The 20,641-nt window shown below is 38.4% G+C and overlaps 1 long non-coding RNA gene across 1 annotated transcript in view; it reads left to right on the top strand.

Annotated features, from left to right (window-relative positions):
* Positions 1–20,641, top strand: part of LOC134484065 (uncharacterized) — a 180,829-nt gene that overhangs the window by 118,004 nt on the left and 42,184 nt on the right. The window lies entirely within an intron of this gene.

The following is a 20,641-nucleotide window of genomic DNA, read 5'->3' as shown; positions in this document are numbered from 1 at the left end:
CTCCACATGAAACCAGATAAACTGAAACTAATTAATGAAATAGCAGGGAAAAGCCTTCAACACATTGGTACTGGGGAAATTTTCCTGAATAGAACACCAAAGGCTTTTGTTCTAAGATCAAGAATCAACAAATGGAACATCATAAAATTTCAAAGTTTCTGTAAGGCAAAGGCACTATCATTCGTTTCATACAGCAACTAACAGATTGGGAAAAGATTTTTCCCAATCCTAAATCCAATAGAGAGCTAATATCCAATATTAAAAAAAAAAAACTCAAGAAGATTTACTCCAGAGAATCAAATACCCTATTTATTAGTGGGGTACAGTTCTAAACAAATAAATTCTCAACTGATGAATATTGAATGGATGAGAAGCACATAAGGAAATGTTCAACATCCATAGTCCTTGTGGAAATGCAAATCAAAACAGTCCTAGATTCTACTTCATATAACTCAGAATGCCTAAGTTAAAAAGTCAGGTGACAACAGACTCTGGCAAGGGTGTGGAGAGAAAGGAACACTCTGTCACTGTTGACATTACAAGCTCTTAAAACCACTCTGGAAACCAGGCTGGAGGTTCTTCAGAAAATTGAACATAATATTTAGTAACTGAGGACCCAGCTCTACCATTCGATGGCATATATCCAAAACTTGCTCCTACCTACAAGGACACATGCTCCACTATGTTCATACCAGCCTTATTTGTAAAAGACAGAAGCTGGAAATAACCCAGATGTCTCTCAAATGAGAAACAGATTCATATAATGTAGTCCATTTACACAATGGTGTGGTACTCAGCTATTAAATAGAATGACTTCATGAAATTCATAGGCAAATGGATGAAACTAGAAAATATCATCCTGAGTGAAGTAACAAAGTCACAAATAAATGCCCATAGCATGCACTCACTGGTAAGAGGAAATTAGCCGAAGAGCTCAGAATATCCAATATAAACTCATATACACTCTGAAGCTTAACAAGAATGGCCAAATTGGGACTGCTTCAATCCCAATCAGAAGGGGGAAGAAAATTATCATGGGAGGCAGATGGAGAAAGGACCCTGTGTGGGAGAGGGGAGTGAAATAGAAAAACAGGAGAGCAGGATCAGATGTGGGAAGAGACAGGAGAGAAGCACAGAGGACCAAGACAATGAGAATAGAAAGAAGGAACAATGGAGGATTTGGGTAACCTCTAGAATGTCCCATATACTAAGTATGTGACAGGTTCCTGAACCCAAAAGTGATGACATTAGCCAACATACACAACAACAATGAAATTAAACCTGAAGACAACACCTGCAGTAGATAGACATGGCCCCCAGTGCAAGGATGGGACCAGTCACCCATTTCTTATTAAATCAGAGTTAGTCCTGTCTAATGGAAATGCAGGGGCAAATATGGAGCAGAGGCTGAAAGAAAGACCATCCAGCAATCTGCAGACACCAAAATAGACACTGTTGCTGATGCTGAGCTGTGCTTGCAAACAGGAGTCTGGTATGGCTGTCCTCTGAGAAGCTCTGCCAGAACCTGACTGATACAGATGCAGATATTCACAGCCAACCATTGAACTGAGACTACATATCCCAATGGAAGATGAAGGGGAAGGGCTGATGTTGCTGAAGGAGACTGTAATTAGAGGTAGAACAACAATATCAATTAAGCAGACACCTTAGAGCTCCCATGGCCCTAACCACCAACCTTAGAATATACATGGTTTGGTACCCTACATATGTAGCAGAGAACTGCCTCATCTCACATCAGTGGTAGGGGAACCACTTGGTCCTTTGGATGCTTGATGTCCCAGAAAAGAGTGATTCTAGAGGGGTGAAGAAAGAATGAATGGGGCTTGCGTAGTCTCCCTCTTAGAGACAAAGAGGAGGAATATGTGGAGGTGTGGTTCATGGAAAGGGGATAATATTTGAAATATAAACAAATACAATGCTTAATAATACTACTAATAAAGGAGTGGTATTTTCCATACATTACCTTACTGCACAGGTTAGCTTGGAACATTTATTGTTGCCTAGATGCATATTTCTTCCTACAGTACCTGACATCTTGTTTCTCTGAGGAGTGTAGCCTTAGATCTTCCTCTTCCTTCAAAGAAGGAATAAATCTTAACTACTTTCTCCAAGCAAGGGTGATTGTAGATATGTCTGTAAAAGGCAGGAGGCATTTGTAAAAGCTAATTTTTCCTTTGATGATAATGAAGTGTCCTCCCTTATGCTTTTTGATGACTTTTCGTTGAAAGTCAATTTTCTATGATATTAGAATGCCTATTCCAGCTTGCTTCTTCAGACAATTTGCATGGAAAATTGTTTTCCAGACTTTTACTAAAAGGTAGTGTCTTTCTCTGTCCGTGAAGTGTGTTTCGTTTAGAGCAATACCCTGGGTCCGAATTATGTATCCAATGATCATTCTGAGTATTTTTAGTAGCAAATTGAATCCATTAACGTTGAGAGATATTAAGGAATAGTGATGGTCCCTTTCTGTTATTTTCATAATTGAGGTTAGTTTATGTTTGTGTGCTTCTCTTCTCTTTGTTTTGTTGTGAAAAGATTAATTTCTTGCTTTATCTATCATTTTACTTGCCTCCTTGTTTTGGGGTTTCCTAGTTAGTGTCCTTTGTAGGACTGGATATGTAGAAAGATATTGTGTAAATTTGATTTTGTCATTGAATATCTTTGTTTCTCCATCTATGTTAATTGACAGTTTGGCTGGATACAGTAGCCTGAGATGGCGTTTTTGTTCTCTTAGTGTCTGTACAACATCTATCCAGGATCATCTGGCTTTCATGGTATCTGGTGAGAATTCTGGTGTAATTCTGATAGGTTTGCTTTTATATGTTACTTGACATTTTCCCTTACGGCTTTTAATATTTTTATTTCTTTTCCCCATTCGTTGTTTTGTCTATGAAGTAATGGGAGGATATCCTTTTCTGGTCCAATCTATTTGGAGTTTTGTAGGCTTTGTGTATGTTTATGGGCATCTCTTTCTTTAGATTTGTGAAGTTTTCTTCTATAATTTTGTTGAAGATATTACTGTCCCTTGATGTTGACAGTCTTCACTCTCTTCTATACCTGTTATCCTTAGGTTTGATCTTCTGATTGTGTCCTGGATTTACTGTATGTTTTGGGCTAGCTGCTTTTCCATTTTACATTATCTTTGACAGTTGTGTCAACGTTTTCTATGGAATCTTCTGCTCAATAGATTATGTCTTCTATCACTTTTATCCTGTTGTTGATTCTCACTTCTGTAACTCCTCGTCTCTTTCCTAGGTTTTCTATTTACAGGGTTTTCTTCCTTGTGCTTTCTTTATTTTTTCTATTTCCATTTTTAACTCCTGGTTGGTTTTGTTCATTTCCTTCTCCTGTTTTGTTGTTTTTCCAGTAGTACTTTAAGGTAGTTTTGAGTTCCCTCTTTCAGGGATTCTACTTGTTTACTTCTGTATTTTCTCTTGTTCTGTACTTTCTTAAGGGAGTTATTTATGACCTTCTTAACATCGTCCATCGTCATTATAAAACGTGAATTTAAATCTAGATCTTTCTTTTCTGGTATGTATAGATATCCAGGGTTTGCTTTGATCGGAGATTTGGGCTCTGATGAGCCCAAGTAGTCTTCATTTCTGTTGTTTGCATTACTATGATCGCCTCTAGCCTTCAGGTAGAATCTGAATTTAGCTTGTCTTCCTCTTTCAGACAGTGGCTGGACCATCCTGTAGGCTAAGGTGTCAGGACTGCTCTAGACCTGTTTTCCTGTTTTTTTTCTCAGTTAATGGAAGAGAGTATTTTGCTCTCATGCATGCAGCTGCTCCTGTCCATTGGCTTTCATCTGTCTCTGTGGGCAGGACCCAGAAGGAATTTCCCATACTTCACCTAGGTACTTCTGTGATGGGAGGCCATACAGAAGGCACAAGGTGTTTTCCTCTTGAGTCAGGAATCTGGGCAGAGAATAGTCTCCTCTATTTTCCCAGGAGTGTCTGCTCCTCTGAAGGTCTAGTTCCCCCACCATCAGGATTTTTGTGCAGAGAGCACTTTGTCCTGTTCTGCTCAGATCCAGGCATAGTCTGGAACATGGTGCTCCTGCAGTTTTACTCCTCCTATATTCCTGTGTCCAGAGGCACTATGCTGTTTTGTCTTGGGCCAGAAATGTGGGTAATGGTGGGCAGAGTGGCAGTCTCTGTTCCTTGTAGGCCCACTATTGCCAACATTCCTGGGTGGTTAGCTCTCCCACAGTGTCTAGGAGCAGGGAGATCTGGGATGGGATCAGCGAGGTTCAGGAGCCAGCTAGAAACTGGAAGTCCCTTGTACTAGAGGAGTTCTGCCTTTGCATGTCCCAGTCCACCAGTCAGGTCAGTTAGAGGAGAAAAGTTGGACTCACCTCTGGTCTTAGGCCTGAACTCGCTCATTGGACTGACTTTCAGCTTTCAATGAGGGCTGCAACTAGAAACGTCTTGCCCCTACTGCTCCTGGGTCCCTTTGCCCAGGAGGCCCAGATGGAGCTGGGTGTTTTTTTTTTCCTGAGTCAAGAATATGAGCAGAGTTCTCAGGGTTTTTTGCCCCTCTGATGGTCTAAGACTTCCCCACACCACATGAGATTTGGGTGTTGAATACTGTTTGCACCAGTTCATATCCAGGTGCAGTTTGGACTGCAGGTCTCCTGCAGCTTGACTGCTCCTATATTCATGTGTCCAGAGGCACTATGCAGTTTCCTCTTGGACTAGGGATGTGGATAAAGGTGGGCAGAAGTGGTAATCTCTCCTTCCCTTATTTTTCAGTATTGCCCACTCTTCTGGGTGATCAACTCACTATCCCACAGAGTTTCCAAAGGAGTTTCAAATGTTCATTCCCTATCCTACCTGTCTGCAGTCTTTCCAATTCTCTCCAAAGTGTGTTGAAAAAGACCCCTCTGGTCAAGGGGAGGTACAACAGGCCCCATCAGACAAAGAGGACTTCAAAAGTTATTCTCTTAAAGGTAATCTCAGTGATTTCTCATATTCCACAAATGGGTTAAGTCCTACCCACTCTCCACATGAGACTTTACTACCTTCTCCAGCTTTCAAAGCAGTGCAGAGAACTATGTCAACTCAGAAAGACATCAAAGACGTCCCCCAATTCCAACAATGTGCCTTATACAATCTGCTTCATGTAAATGCGTTTGAAACCTGATTCTGCTGACAAAGGGGATTTCAGAACTTCTCTATTAAACCAAGAGGACGTTCAAGAGTCCTCCACTCTTAAAAATGGGCTTAAATCATCACTTATGGTCCAAGGGGGACAAAGTACATTCACAAATCCCCAAGTGAACCTCATAACACACATACCAGCCCAAGCAGAGACAAAATTTTCTACATGTACACCAATAGATCAAGGATCATTGCCAGTTTCAGAAGGTGATCTTGAGTGTTCCACACCCATGCAAGATGTGGTAGAAAATTGTGAGTCCACCCTAGGGACGCTTGTGCATTCTGCACATAAAAAATGTGATCTAGCACACTCACCATCTCCCCCAGTACTTCCAGTGTTCCTAAACAACAGAGAATTATTCAAATATCCTCTACCATTGAAAAGGATACTCCTGACTTGTCATCAGGCCCAAAAGAGACAAGTTTATCACAGCACACAGTCTATGAGCCATGGAGTCTCCATATTTATACAATGTACAGAGATGATAAAACATCAACTACCACCTCAGGGGACTCTAGGTCGTTCTGTCCTGAAAGGAGAGGCTAGAAAATTTTCCACATATACATCAGAGATGCTAGAATTTCCAAAAAATGAGCAGGATTCTGAGTAGTATTCTATCTCATAAAGAGACTGTGGGACAAGAAACATCTACAAAAGGAGTCCTACCCACAGCCTCATCTTTAGAAATGGCTAGTGGATATGACACATATACAAAAGATGTTCTAGGATATATTCCATCTGTATAGAAGGTTATGGATCCAACCATATGCAAACGAGGAGTAGGGGAACATGATATGCAAACTTCAGTGTTTGTACCATCCTCGACATCTCAGGAAAGGTATTTCTAGGATGCCCGTTTTGCAAAAGAATGCTTATGACCTCCGCAAACTTCACAGGAGGCTATAGCAACTTCCTTATCTCCTCAAGATCAGCCATCTTCCCCAACTGCAGAAGAAGCTACACACTCTTCCAAATATGCCAAAGGTTGCCCCTTCTTTATATCCACAAGTGGACCAAGAACATCTGCCAATTACAACAAATGCTCTGGATTTTACCTTATCTTCTGAAGGGGCTTTGGAACCTGTTTTGCCTATCAGGCAGGCAAGGGAACCTGACATTTCCATACTAAAGTCTTTTTCCACTTCTCAAGCAGAAGATATTTTTCCTGGAACTTCCACAATTCCACAACAATACCCAGAAACATCCTTATCTGCTCATGAGGCTCTCAGATCTCTCACATATGTCCATGATGCTCTAGGAGTTGTACATCTTCAGAGGAAGCTCTAATACCTTCCCCTGATTCTCATGTCACAGTCAGGATTTCTACATATATACATGGTACATTAAGACCTTCCTCTTCAGAGAAGGATGGCTAAGGACCTACTGCATCTGAACAGCATGCTTTACAACTATCCCCAGCTACGCACATGGATTTATTTCACAAATCCACTCAGGGGATATATAGTTGACATTCTCCCTCTACCAAAATGGACCACAGGCGTCCAGTTTATAGAAACAAAATGTTAAGATTTGATCCTTCTGATGTAGTCTTGAGAAAATTCTCCTCTAAGAAGGACAGTTTCAAACTTACCCCTTCTCCCAAAAGGGATCTTGTGCCATCTTCACCTGCCAAAGAGACATCAAAAGCTACAATTACCTCACGAGAGTCTCCCAACTTCTCCATCTGTCCAAAGGTCTTTGGACTTTCCAAAAATGATGAAGGTATTGTGGAAAGTTGCCAATCCTTACAGGGGCATGCTGGACATTCCATATTGTCCCAGATGCTCAAGTAACTCCTCCTTCTATCAAAAAGGCAGGTTCACCATCTGTCCTAGGGTTTCAGGGAATTTCTTCACCCCACTCTAGGGCTCCAGAAAGTGTTCTCCATGCTCAAAGTGATTTGTCATTGTGAAAATTAGACTTTAAAAACACCCTATTTTTGTTTTATATTTCCAAAGGTCTGAGGGATAGTCCACATCGGAAAAACATCATTTAGACCTTGTGCCATTAGCCAAAGTATATCAGAAAATTTCCATATCTTCCAAAGCATCTAAAAATCAATCTGGCTCTAGCACTCTTCCAGGCAAATATTTACCATCAGCAATACAAACCTCAGGACAATCGAAATCTAAAAAGGGGTATCTAGAAAATTTACCGTCTGACCAAAGCTATTTAGGAGGTTCAGCAACTTCTCCAAGAGGTCGGTGAATCTAGAGAACAAAAGAACTAAAGCCATCTTCCCAGGGTATTTTCCCAAGACCCACTCATTTCTTCTTTTATTTTATGCCAAGACAGATGTCCAGCTTCCTTCTCCCCATCTCTGATCTCTTCATCCTATATGTGCTCCCTCTAAAATACCTCTTTACTCTGAATTAGAGGCCAATTATTAAACCATAGTTACGCAGAGGGAATATCTGAGAGGCAGTTACTGTCAAACAACACTTGTGATGTCACAGAAGAAGCTAGGGCTCTCCAGGATACAAGAGATTTTTCATGGAGGGCCTAATGGAGAGGTCACTGAGAACTGCCATAGTCCGACTGCTGAACAGATTTCCTTATTTTGACCAGATTCAAGGGTGCCCTTTCCAGGATGTCTCCTGTGACACTGTGGAAAACTTGACGTACTCCATCACTCTAAAGCTAGAGACTTCTCTCTGCTTCATTACTGGTTAAATGCTCTGAATGGAGAAAGTTAATCAGGGGCTTGGCATGGGTAGAAAAGATCTAGGAACACGGAGATAAGGAGACTCTTCTGAAAATTAATGTTATTCCCAGGTCCAATTCTATGACATAAAGTGCAATTCCCTAGGTTTTCTCTGTTTCCCAGGTGCCAGTATTTTCCCTATAGACCTTTAATTGAGTGACTATTGTGCTACATTTTCTGATTATACATTCATTCACATGGGACAATTTATATTTTCCTGCATGTGTACTAAAAAATTTCATTTTTCCAATTACATTTTTTTGCAATGAATATGGCTACAAACGGGGCCCAGCTATAGAGCGAATATAACAGTGTAAATATTGTGTACCTCCTTCAAATGATAAACTCCCAAAACCTCATTTTATCCATTAGGTAGCAGACATCAGTTAAGCAAAGGACAACATGGAGTACAGAATATGGTTCTGTGGTTCTATTAGATATCAGTTCTCTAATATCGACCTTCCTGTGGTCCCATGGCAAGACAGGTCCACAGGGTTTTGGATGTTTGACCATGATTCATTCTTCAGGCTAACCATCAGTTTTTGGGTGATGGGCGACAAGAAGAGTGGCTTGAGGTCCAGTGAAACCTCAACTTAAATAGGTTGTAAGAGCGCGAGGGAGTCTATTTGGCATTGTCATTTGTGGATCCTGGATTCTTGACCTAATTACGCAGAATCCATGTAAATATTTCATCAAATCTCATAATAGTAGGAGCCACCAAATAAATATATATATATATAGATAGATAGATAGATAGATAGGGAGATATAGATATAGATATAGATATAGATATAGATATAGATATAGATATAGATATAGATATAGATATAGATACATTGATTGATATATTGATAAACCAGTCACTAGATAGGATTGTTGAAGCTAAGAAGAGCATGCTGCCAGGAACTTGATATAGATCTTTCATGAGAGACACAACTAGAGCATGTCAAATACAGAAGTGAATGCTAGTGGCAAACAAGAGAACTCAAAATCGACCTCTTTTTTATGGATGTTGAGAAATGATTACTCGAGCTGAATGGGCTTTCAACCCCACAACAACAACAATTTCAACTAACCAGAGATTTCTGGTGCTAAACCAATATTCAGAGACTGTGTCTGGACAGACCTATGGTTCCAACTGCATAGGTAGCAGAGGATGGACTTGTTGGGCCCCAATGGAAGGAGAAGCCCTTGGTCCTCCCTAGGTTTGCCTCCCAGTTCAAGGGAATGTTGTGGTGCAGTAAGGGGGGCTATAGAATAAGGTTAGTGGGACTGTTTAGGGATCTCATGGACAGGAAACTGGAAAAGGAAATAATATTTAAAATGTAAATATAAAAATATCCAATTAGAAAAAGCAATAAAAATTGCTAAAAAATAAAAAAAGAGAGAAAAAAAGAAAAGTTAACTGCCAGCTAATCGCACCTATTCACACAGAAATCTAAAGGGTAACTGTCAGGGAATGGTAGTCAGAGTAGTACTTGTGGAAAGACTGAGATGATGAAGTCTCAAATAGATGCTCTGCCCTCTCCCAGATGTCAGGGACTGACACAAACTGCACTGTAGGAATACAAAGCAAGGAGGGGTTTACTCCGAGCTGAGGACACAGTACTTTTCTTTTCCTTCTTCCTTGGGACCTTTCCCTTCAGTTAAAAATATAAAAGCCATGAGCTCTCGGAAACAACTGGGCCCTTTCCAACACCTGGCTTTTGGAATAACAAAATTAATGATACAAACTCTCTGACTACAAGGAACCATAATAAGCAAGGAAGTCCAGATGCTTCTGAGAGGCCCTCAGCTCCTGATTCCCATATGTTGAAGGCTCAGATAAAGGCTATCTCTTCAGCAAACCCACTCAACCCCTAACCAGGTCTCACTGAGCTTTCCAATGGACCAAGTATTTCTTTCTTTTTTATACAAATAGAGAAGGCCAGCTTCTTTCGCCCCAACACTCTTCTCTTTACCCTCTTTCTTCTCATTCCCAAATGGCTGTTTACTCTAAATTAGAGACAATTAGTAAACCTTAGAGGTACTGAAGGATTATCTGAAAGGCAGTTGCAGTCAGAAAAACACTTGTGACATCACAGAAGAAGCTAGGACTCTCCAGGATACAAGAGATTTTTCAGGATGGGCCTAATGATGATGTCACTGAGAGCTGCTATGGCCTACCTGATAAACAGCTTTCCCTACATTGACCAGATTCAAGAGTGCCTTTTCCAGGAGTGTCTCTTGTGACACAGTGGAAGCCTTTATGTACTCCATCTCTCTAAAGCTAGAGTCATCTCTTTGCTTCATTAGTTGCTAGATGTTCTGAATGGAGAAAGTTAGTCAGGATCTTGGCATGGGTTGAAAAGGTTTAGGAACATGGATTGTAGGAGATTCTTCTGGATAATTATATTCCCAGGTTCATTCTTGTCACATACACTTCAATTTCCTATGTTTTCGCTGTTTTTCAAAGACAAGTATTTTTCTTACAGATCTTCAATTGATGAAATATTGTATTAATTTTTTTCCTACATTCCTTGAGAGGGGATATTATATATATATATATATATATATATATATATATATATGTATGTATATATATATATATATATATATATTCCTGAATATGTATTAAAAATTGTTTTCCAATTCAATTTTTTGCAATGATTTTGGCAAATAATGGGACCGGGTACACAGTGAGTATGACAGTGTAAATTTTGTGTACGTACGTCAAATAATAAACTCCCAAATCCTTATTTTTTTCAAAAATTTTCAGACATCAGTAAAGCAGAGGACCACATTGAGTATCGAATTTTTTTTCTCTAGATTTTTGATATCAGTAGTACAGTATCACCTTCCAGTGTCCCAGGGACAGATTTCAGGGTTTTGGATGCTTTACCATGATTCTTTCTTCAGGCCAAACAAAAGATTCAGGAGAATGGGCAGGGAGAGGAATTACTGAAGTCCAGGGAACCCTGAACTTCAGTAGGTTCATAAGAACAGGAGGGAGTCTATTTGGCATTTTAATTTGAAGATTCTACATTCTTGACCTAGTTGCACAGAATCCATGTTTAAATTCCACCTTACTTCATCACTGCAGGAACCATCAACGTGTGTGTGTGTGTGTGTGTGTGTGTGTGTGTGTGTGTGTATGCCACCAAAAATAGATAAGATTGATGAAGCTAAGAAGTTCATTCTGCCAGGAACCAGATATATATCTTTCCTTAGAGACATGCACATTAAATGCGAAAGTGGGTGCTAGTGGCAAACCAGTGAACTTAAAATGGATGTCTTGTTGGTAGATTTTGAGAAAGTATTACAAGAGGTGAAGGGGCTTTAACCGCATATGAACAACAATGCAAATAAGTCAGTGCTCTCTGGTACTAAACCAATATTCAATGTAGGTACACAGACAAAACTATGGCTGGTTATGTCCTTCTTAAGCATCAATGGAAGGACAACCCATTTGTTCTACCTGTGTTAGACTCACAGTTCAATGGAACATAAAGGGCCAGTAAGTGGCATAATAGAACAAGAGCAGGAGTCTGGTTAAGGATCTTATGGGGAGGAAATTGGAAAAGGAAATAACATTTGAATATAAATATAGAAATATCCAATTAATAATAAGGAATAAAGTATGGTAAAAATAAAAAAAATGAAAGAAATTAAAGAGCAAGACCAACTATTCACACCTATTGACTCAGAAATCTAAAAAGTAAGAGTAATACTAGTGAAAAGATGGAGACGATGAAGTGTCTACTAGGATCACTTCTCTATCAAAGAGAAAAGGGTCAGACACAAACTTCACTAAATGAATCCAAATCATGGAGCTTACTCTGAGCTGCGGACAAAAGACCTGTCTTTCCTTTTTCCTTAGAAACTTTTTCTTCTGTGAAAAAAAATAATAAGAGTCAGGAGCTTTCAGGTAAACAACTATGCCCTTTCTAACTCTTGGATTTTGTAAGAAATTAATGATATAAGCTCTCTGAAGTCCAGGACCCATAACAAGCAGGGAAATCCAGATGCTTCTGAGAGGCTCCCAACTCCTGATACCCATATGTAGAAGGGTCACATCAAGGCTATCTCTTCAGAGAATTCATTCAAAACCAACGCAGGACTCACCAAGCTTTCCCATAGCTAATGTATATCTTCCATTTTTTTTTATACAAAGACAGAAGGTCAGCTTCCTTCCGCCCATCTCTGATATCTTCTTCCTCTTTGTTCTCCCTCCCAAATGACTGTTTACTCTGAATTAGGAGCCAATTAGTAAACCCTAGAGGTATTGAAGGAATATCTGCGATTCAATTGCAGTCAGAAAAACACTCGTGATGTCACCGAAGAAGCTAGGTAAATGCAGGATACAAGAGATTTTTCAGGGAGGGCCTAATGATGTTGTCACTGAGAGCTGCCATGGCCTACCTACTGAAATCCTTTATTTACATTGAGCAGATTCGAGGGTGCACTTCACAGGAGACTCTTCTGTGACACAGTAGAAACCTTTACATACTACATCTCTCTAAAGCTAGAGAATTCTCTTTGCTTCATTATTGTTTACATGCTCTGAATGGACAAAGTTAGTCAGGGTCTTGGTATGGGTAGAAAAGGTTTAGGAACATGGAGTGGAGGAGATTCTTCTGGATAATAATTTTATTCCCATGTCCATTCCTGTGATGTACAGTTCAATTCCTAGTTTTTCTCTGTTTACCAAGGACACGTATTTTCCATCAAGACCTTTAATTGAATGAATATTGTATTACATTTTTTTATTGTACATTCCTTGATAGGGGACTTTTAATATTCCTGAATATGTAATCAATACTTATGTTTTCCTTTTCAATTTTTTTGCAATGATTTTGGCAACAAAGATGGCACAGCTATAGAATGAATATAACAGTGTAAATACTCTGTACCTTTTTCAAATGATAAACTCCCAAATCCTTATTTGCCAAAAAAATTACGAGACATCAGTAAAGCAAAGGACAACATGGACAATAGAATGAGGTTCTGCAGTCCTATTAGATGTCAGTTCTCTAATAACTACCATGCTGTTTTCCCAGTGACACTCTGGAGGGTTTTAGATATTTTATCATGCTTCTTTCTTCAGACAAAACATGAGATTCATTTGGATGGGAAGGGAGAGGAATGGCTTCAGGTCCAGGGACACCTCAACATTACTAATTTCATAAGAAAAGGAGAGATTCTATTTGACATTGTCATTTGTGGATTCTTTATAATTGAGCTTGCTACAAAGAATCAATGTAAATATCATACCTAATCTCATGTGTGTAGGAGCCACCAAATATATATGTAAATATATGAATATTATCCATTATATTATGATATATATATATATATATATGTGTGTGTGTGTGTGTGTGTGTGTGTGTGTGTGTGTGTGTGTGTCCAGCCACCAAAACTAGATAAGACTGTTGAATCTTAGAAGGCATGCTACCAGGAACAGGATGCAGATGTTTCCTGAGAGACACAGCTCAAGGACATCCAATTCAGAAGTGAAAGCTCGTGTCAAACCAGTGAACTGAGAACGGACCTCTTGTTGTTAGATTTTGAGAAACGATTACAAGAGCTGAAAGGGCGTCAACACCATAAGAACAAGAATGCCCAAAAAACAGAAATTTCATTTTCAACCAATATTAAAAGAATGTATATGGACCGACCTAGTGCTCCAACTGTGGAGGAGTATGGCCTTTTTGGTCACCAAAGGAAGGAGAACTCCTTTGGTTTAATGCCTAGGTTTAACTCCCAGTTCATGGGAATATCAAGGGGCAGTAAGGGTGGTTATAGAGGAATTGGATGGGGACCGCTTATAGATCTTATGGACAGGAAACTGGAAAAGGACATAACATTTGTAATGAAAATATAGAAATATCCAATTAAAGAAGCAAATAACTTGTTAATTTAGAGAAAATGATAGAAGTTATAAAAAAGAGAACTGCCTGCTAATCATCCTTATTGACTCAGAAACATAAAGAGTCATGGACAATGCATGGTAGTCAGAGTAATACTAGTTGAAAGATTGAGATGATGAAGTCTCAACTAGAAGCACTTCTCTCTCCAAGATGTCAGTGTCAGAAACAATGTTCACACTAATTTCTTCATCCCTCACATAACTGTAGCCTTTTATTTTTGATGTTGAAAAATAAATTGAGGCTTGGATTTGAGAAGCATCATTGATCATAGTATTCTGCTAATGCAGTTTATCCAAGATTCTTAAATACACAACTGCCATAAAATCCCAGAACACACAATTTACTTATTACAAAGCAAAATTAGCACTTCAAAGAGTATTTCAAGGCTGTGCCATTTTGGTAACTAGAACTGCTAGGTACTAAGTGGGAGTATTTATTTAATTTAGTGTTTAAAAGTATTCTTCTTTTATGTGTGTGTGTTTGCCCGAATGTATGTAAGTTTACCTTGTGTGTATGTAGTCCCTTCAGAAGTGAGGAGAAGAAAATGAGTCCCAGGCATTGGAATTGCAGATGGCTGTGAGCTGTCATGGGGTACTGGGAACTGAGCAAGTTCCTCTCCAAGATCAACAGGTTTCCTTAGGTACTGAGCCATTCCTCCAATCCTATTTTAACTTTAAACAAGTGTATTCATTAAACTAGAAGGTTAACAAAAACTTACAATCAGTCCCCTTGTACTGCTCTCTTTTTGCACTCCCTATAGACAAACATTTGTAATTATCCATCCCATTTGCCTCCATAATTGTAAATGTTTTGATTAGTCAGTTTTAAACATTATCAATGAGCTGACAATTAGCTTTTAAATAAAAAAAAATATGCCAGCAAAAATCAGCAAAAGGTTTCCATAGGGCATCTCCTCAGTCTTCATTCTGAATTCTTCAGATTAGTTCCTACCCCCTGCCCTAACTCCTCTTCTTGCCACACAGTGTATCCTCTTCTATTTTCATGTCACATGTGGTGATCACTACCATCCCCTCCTGCCTTAATAGCTCTTTTTAACCCTTTCATGGTCCCCTTTCTAGTTTCATTTCACACACACCCAACCTAGGTTCCTCATTGAGAGGAGGCAGGCAGAATTTGTATGACACTGTAACAGGATTTCAGAATGAAGGTAAACTGGACTGCACAATGGCTTCTTCACTTTTTTCTTATAAATTTACGATTATATTTCAAGAAAGTATAACTTTATTTTCTAGAGCATTAAAATATAAAATAATAAGGGTTTGGGGATTTAGGTATGCGGTAGAGTGCTTGCCTACCAAGTGAAAGTCCCTGGGTTCAGTCCTCAGCTCCAAAAAATAAGAAAAAAAGAAAAAAAAAACAAAATATATAATAATAAAGAAACTGACTGACAGAATCTATTTGCCAATATCACTGTATGGAATTCTACAAATGAGAAGTGTATGACAGGAAACAAACTAGCATTGATACAGAGCCACTGAACTTACACAGTGAGCACAGGAAACAAATGTGTCCAAGTGTTTACTAAACACAACAACAGTCATAAAAAACCCATGTGTGGTGATAATGAAGCAGCTTTACCTGTCCCTGCTTTCTTTCTTTCTTTAAAACGGTACTAGGGACTGAAATCTGCATCCTGTGCCTGCTTGTGCCTGCATGCTGACACCTGGCCCTGCCCCTTGTTTCCCTTTAGTTGAGAATTATAAAAAAGTATGTTCAATGCTCAGTGATGTTTCCTAAATTCTCATGTGAAGTTGACTGCTTCCCTGCAAGGGCTCACCCGAGGCCCTGATGCACACAGCATTTGCTTACGTATGCTGCTCCAGTCTTCACAGGCAACTTTCTCTGCCCAGGACCCCACAATCACATTCTTTTCAAAACACAAATTTGACATAATGATGACATTTTGATATAGGTCAATACATTAACTCAGGCTTAGAAAGATGGTTCAGCAGTTAAAAACACTCTCAAGATGTCCTGAGATCAAATCCCAGCAACCACATGGTGGCTCACAACCATCTGTTATGGAATCTGATGCCCTCTTCTGGTGTGTCTGAAGACAGCTACAGGGTAGTCATATGCATGACATAATATATAAATCCTTAAAAATTGTTAACTCAATCTCTACGCTATCCACAGCAGAACATTAGGCCAATAAAATTATCAAGAGTTAATGAAGTCTAACACTCTTACTTTGATAATCTTCTGCAGACTTCGCTGTCTGAATGGCCTAGTTGGTGTACAGCTGCGATTGGATAAGGACAGCTAGATTCCCAGTTCATGGCTCAATGTTTTCAATATCTAATCACATTTACCTTTACTAAATCATCTGTTTAAGGATTCTTGTTCTTTTAATTTAAAATTCAGCATCTCTTAGCCCTGTAACTCTAATATGCCAGTAAAATCATAAATAATATAATATAAAATATATTATATACAATATATGACATATATATTTTTTCTCCCACTTTTATTGGGTTGGCACTCAATTCTAACAAATGTCCCACTGGCTCTACTACACAAAAAAGAAACAGATACGGTGTTTTGTGGACTATATTGGTATCTGGGATAATTGTTTTGTAATCATATTAGTTAACTAGACCTGTGTCAGTACTGCTGTATGACCTATCTAAAGATATATCTAAGATAAGTGTAAATGTTCCACACATGCTTTTTGGGGGTATAAAATTTCTTGACAGAGGAAATTGTTATCTCCTGCATTCTTATCAAAGAAACCCCAGTCCATCTTGAGATCCCAGATGAGGATATAGCAGGAGCTGATGATGCAAAGGATGACCACAGGTAAAAGAACACCATGGTGTCAGAGTGACTTTGTTCTGGAGAAAGAGGAGAGAAGAGGAAAAGGAAAGAAAAGGTTACTAGATTGAATTACAGTTCCTTAGTGAAGGTAGATTCTTCATAACACCATAAAGAAATCAAACTGTTAAAACAAACATCCTTAAAAGAATCATTGTCAAACAATGGTTAATAACAAATATGACTTCTCTGATGTGCCTCAACAATCATTGAGCTACCCGTATACAAAATTATACAAATGTTTACTAGGGGTCTGTAGCATTTCAGTGTACTCTTTTGATGTCTAAACATGAAATTTAAACTTCTACCACTAGGTGACAGCTTAGGTTAAAAGATGGGGAGAAAAACAGTGCAGAAACCACAGGAAGAGCCTGCACCACTTTCTCTCCAAGAGCATCTGGGGTGTTTTTAACTTTAGAGTATCCTTCACACACTGGATCATCAATGCTTACCCTTCAGGAGCACAGAGGACTCCAGAGAAAATGCTGAGAACACAACAGAGGTTATGATGAGTCACTTACTTGCCCTTTATGTTTATGGAGCTGAGCTTCCCGCAAGCTACAGAGATACATGACATTCCCTCCACGCCTCCCCCAACTGAGGCATCACCCATTCAAAGGCTAATCTGTCTTTATGCTGGAAACTTTTGGCTTTATTCTGAGAACACAATAAAGCACATCAAATTCAAATCAGAATAAAAACAATTTGTAAACATAGTCATACATTTTAAACTTTTTGGTTTTGAGTGCCATTTGCTTTCGGAAATCCTCCTCTGGTTATTTCATTTGTCCCCTTGATGTTCTCCAGTTTCAAGATATGGCTAGATAACCGATAAACTGGTTCTGAATTAGGTTTTAGGTATGAAAGTGTGTTATGTTTAAAAAAATTGTTGTTTATATCTAGGGTTTATAAAACATAAGACAACACACAAGATAGTTTGTAACCACTTGAAATAACATTGGAAAAGACATAGGTTTTGATTTCTGAATGCCTTTTTGAACCTTAGGGTCATTATTTTATTCAAATAAATGCTCAGACGTTTACTGACACAAGAATTGCACAGTCAGAAAGAGCTGATACCTTGCAGGCCTAGAACAACTGGAGTCAGTAGGTCTTATCTCATAAGATACATAACTGTTTGCTGACACAGTCATTATTAAACGGTAAGGCATATAAACTTACAGCTAGGTATATGTTAAAATAATAGACACTCAAATGTATCACTTCTTCCTGGTGTAAACTCTTTTTCTCTACACTTCGAAAGGTTGCATATATTCTATCTGGATGATAGAAACACTGTGCATTGTTGGTCTACTGTACATCTTCTTTCAACTCCACATGCAACAGTAAGTGGCATAAAACTGGGTCTGATGGGAAAATTTATATCATGGAAATCAAGAAACACTATAACAGAGTGTTCCCAATCTGTACTCCCACCTCAGAGCTGGTTTATTAAATAAATATACACCAGCATATGACTTACTTAGCTTCCTTTAGACAGTTAGTATGAGGTAAAGGCAAGTGATCCTAATTGGATCTATCAAAAAAAGAAGAAAATAGAGGAAGAGAAGTAAGAAGAAAAAAGGATGAAGAGGAGGAGGAAGAAAAGAAAGAACAGAACAGAACAGAAAGGCTCTGTTTTGATAGGAAACAATCTCCAGGTTTAATTCACTGTGGTTATTTGAATAGGTTTGGCCAAACAGACTGAAGGCTGGGTCCAAAGAGAGTGGCATTATTAAGAGGTGTGGCCTTGTAGGAAGAGACAGCTTTTAGTTCTAATATGTTCATGCTAGGCCCAATGTAATATACAGTTTCCTTATGTTCCCTTTGGATCAAGATGTAGAACTCTAAGTTCCTTCTCAGCATCAGTCTGCCTGTTCTTTGTCATGCTTCACACCATGAAAATGGATTAAACTTCTGAAACTTGTAAGACAGCTATAATTAAATGTTTTCCTTTATAAGAATTGCTGTGATGATATTGTCTATTCACAGCAATAAAGTAGTGAGAAAGTCATAAGAATTTTCTTCATAAGCATATTGGTCTAAATATTTATATTAGAACACTGAATTTGAATTCTACGTATCTAACAAAAAACTTGTTATCTAGTTATATTTGGATTTCTTCAGAGGTCAGCTAAGTAGTAGGACTTATCAGCTTCACGGGTAATTAAAACACACTTACAACTTATCTACCAATGTTTACAAAAATAAAGCAAATTCATGAATGGAATGAAATCCAGTCTTCAATGTTTAAAAAAATAAGATGAACAGAGAGATTAAAAGACAAGATATTTGATGATAAATTAGCAACATTCAAAATGAAATGTTTATAAGCCATGTAATCTACAAATTTTATTTCATTTTAATAATAGTAATAATAATAATAATAATAGTAATAGTAATAAATTAACTAGCTTGCTAGTAAGTGAGGACTTGCACATAATAAAAGACATATATCCAGTAAGTCATATGCTGGTGTTTGTCAAGTGAGCATAAGTAGTATCAAGTCTTATTACTTTATTAGTTAGTGAAGAAATAAATATAAATTAATGTCAGAGGAAAGTATTAATACTGAAACAAAACAGAGTATACTAATCTCCCTGCATTTCTACATTTTTGGCTTGTCTTTATAATACAATTGTTAAGATGGTGTGAGCAGCTTCCTATTTCTAAGCCCATTTATTCTATGAAACTTGTAGGAGAAACACATTTAGTTGTACTGGCTTTTAAATATCTTCACAGACTATTCCAGAGTAGGTTATATTTTACGTCAGATATCAATGATGCACCCATGCTACATTTGGGTCTCATTTTTTTATCTTCCCTATTTCCCTAATAAAGAATATTCCGCCTTTAAGTCCTCCTCCTTCTTTGGTATTGAGAGGATGTCCTGGAAGGATGCTACCACAACTTTAGTCCAGCAATTACACCGTAATCTCTCTTGGCTTACCCTGCTAGTCCACTTTAGTAATAATAAGGATCACAGAAAATCAAGTCATTGCTATTCTGCCAGAGGAGTCTCTCTCTTACTCATCTGCCATATTTGAAACAGAATATATGGAACAAATTTATAGAACTGACATCTATTGAATTTAAAATAAAAATAAATTTCATAACAGTTGCTGAGCAACAGCCATGATAGGAATGAAAGTGAAATAAGAAGGGAGAGGAGTGAAAGGTAGGAAACCAGAGCACCAAACAGCAACCCATCTCCTTTTGAAAGGTGCTTAATGGGGCAGCATGTGAAGGGTGTCTATCCTCTCAAAAGTCTCCTACTCTGATAATTAACACTTTGAAACCAAATTTAGATAAAAAGTTAAATGGGGCATACATTGTTTTCAAAGTCCAAACTTTGGAGTAAGCTGAATTATGCCTGAGGTTTGCGCGTATGAAAATTTGCATTTATTCCTATAATCCCCCAGATCAAACTACTGATTTTTGAGATTACTACTGTTCTCTGAGAAATTAATAGACAGAAAATCTGCAACATATAATAATGTAAAAGTTGTATGACTTCTGAAGAAACTATAGCCTGTATTCTGACTAATTATATGTTGCATGACATCCTCACAGTGACAGGCAGCAGCAGTGGGCACAGATCCAGCAGTCATGAGATCATGACTCTCAGCAACTGGTTCTCCCCAGTGCAAAAGCTCTGATATGTTGTCGGCTACATGCATGAAATCCACTTAGACTGACCATATTCTCAATGCTCATTAATTACAGGACACAACTTTCTCATCCGTCAGAAGTATGGGTGCCTAGTCACTGGTCATCAGTGAGTTTTAGTGCACATATGATTCCACATGGTACTCCTTAGATGATGACCACCTTCATCTTTGAGTGTGAAAAGCAGCCATTCTCATTTTCATTCACAGTTAAAGATACGACAATCCGAGAGACGGGAGGTACAAAAATAACTGGTTTTGATCTGAGTTGGAAGCCAGACTCTATCACTTCCCAAGCTTATGGTTACAGGAGACTTGTACTCTTACATAATTGGATGTAG

Source organism: Rattus norvegicus, chromosome X (genome assembly GCF_036323735.1).
Source record: "Rattus norvegicus strain BN/NHsdMcwi chromosome X, GRCr8, whole genome shotgun sequence".
Classification (NCBI taxonomy): Eukaryota; Metazoa; Chordata; class Mammalia; order Rodentia; family Muridae; genus Rattus; species Rattus norvegicus.
Note: the sequence above shows the minus strand (reverse complement) of the source record. Positions and strands in the feature narration are given on the sequence as shown.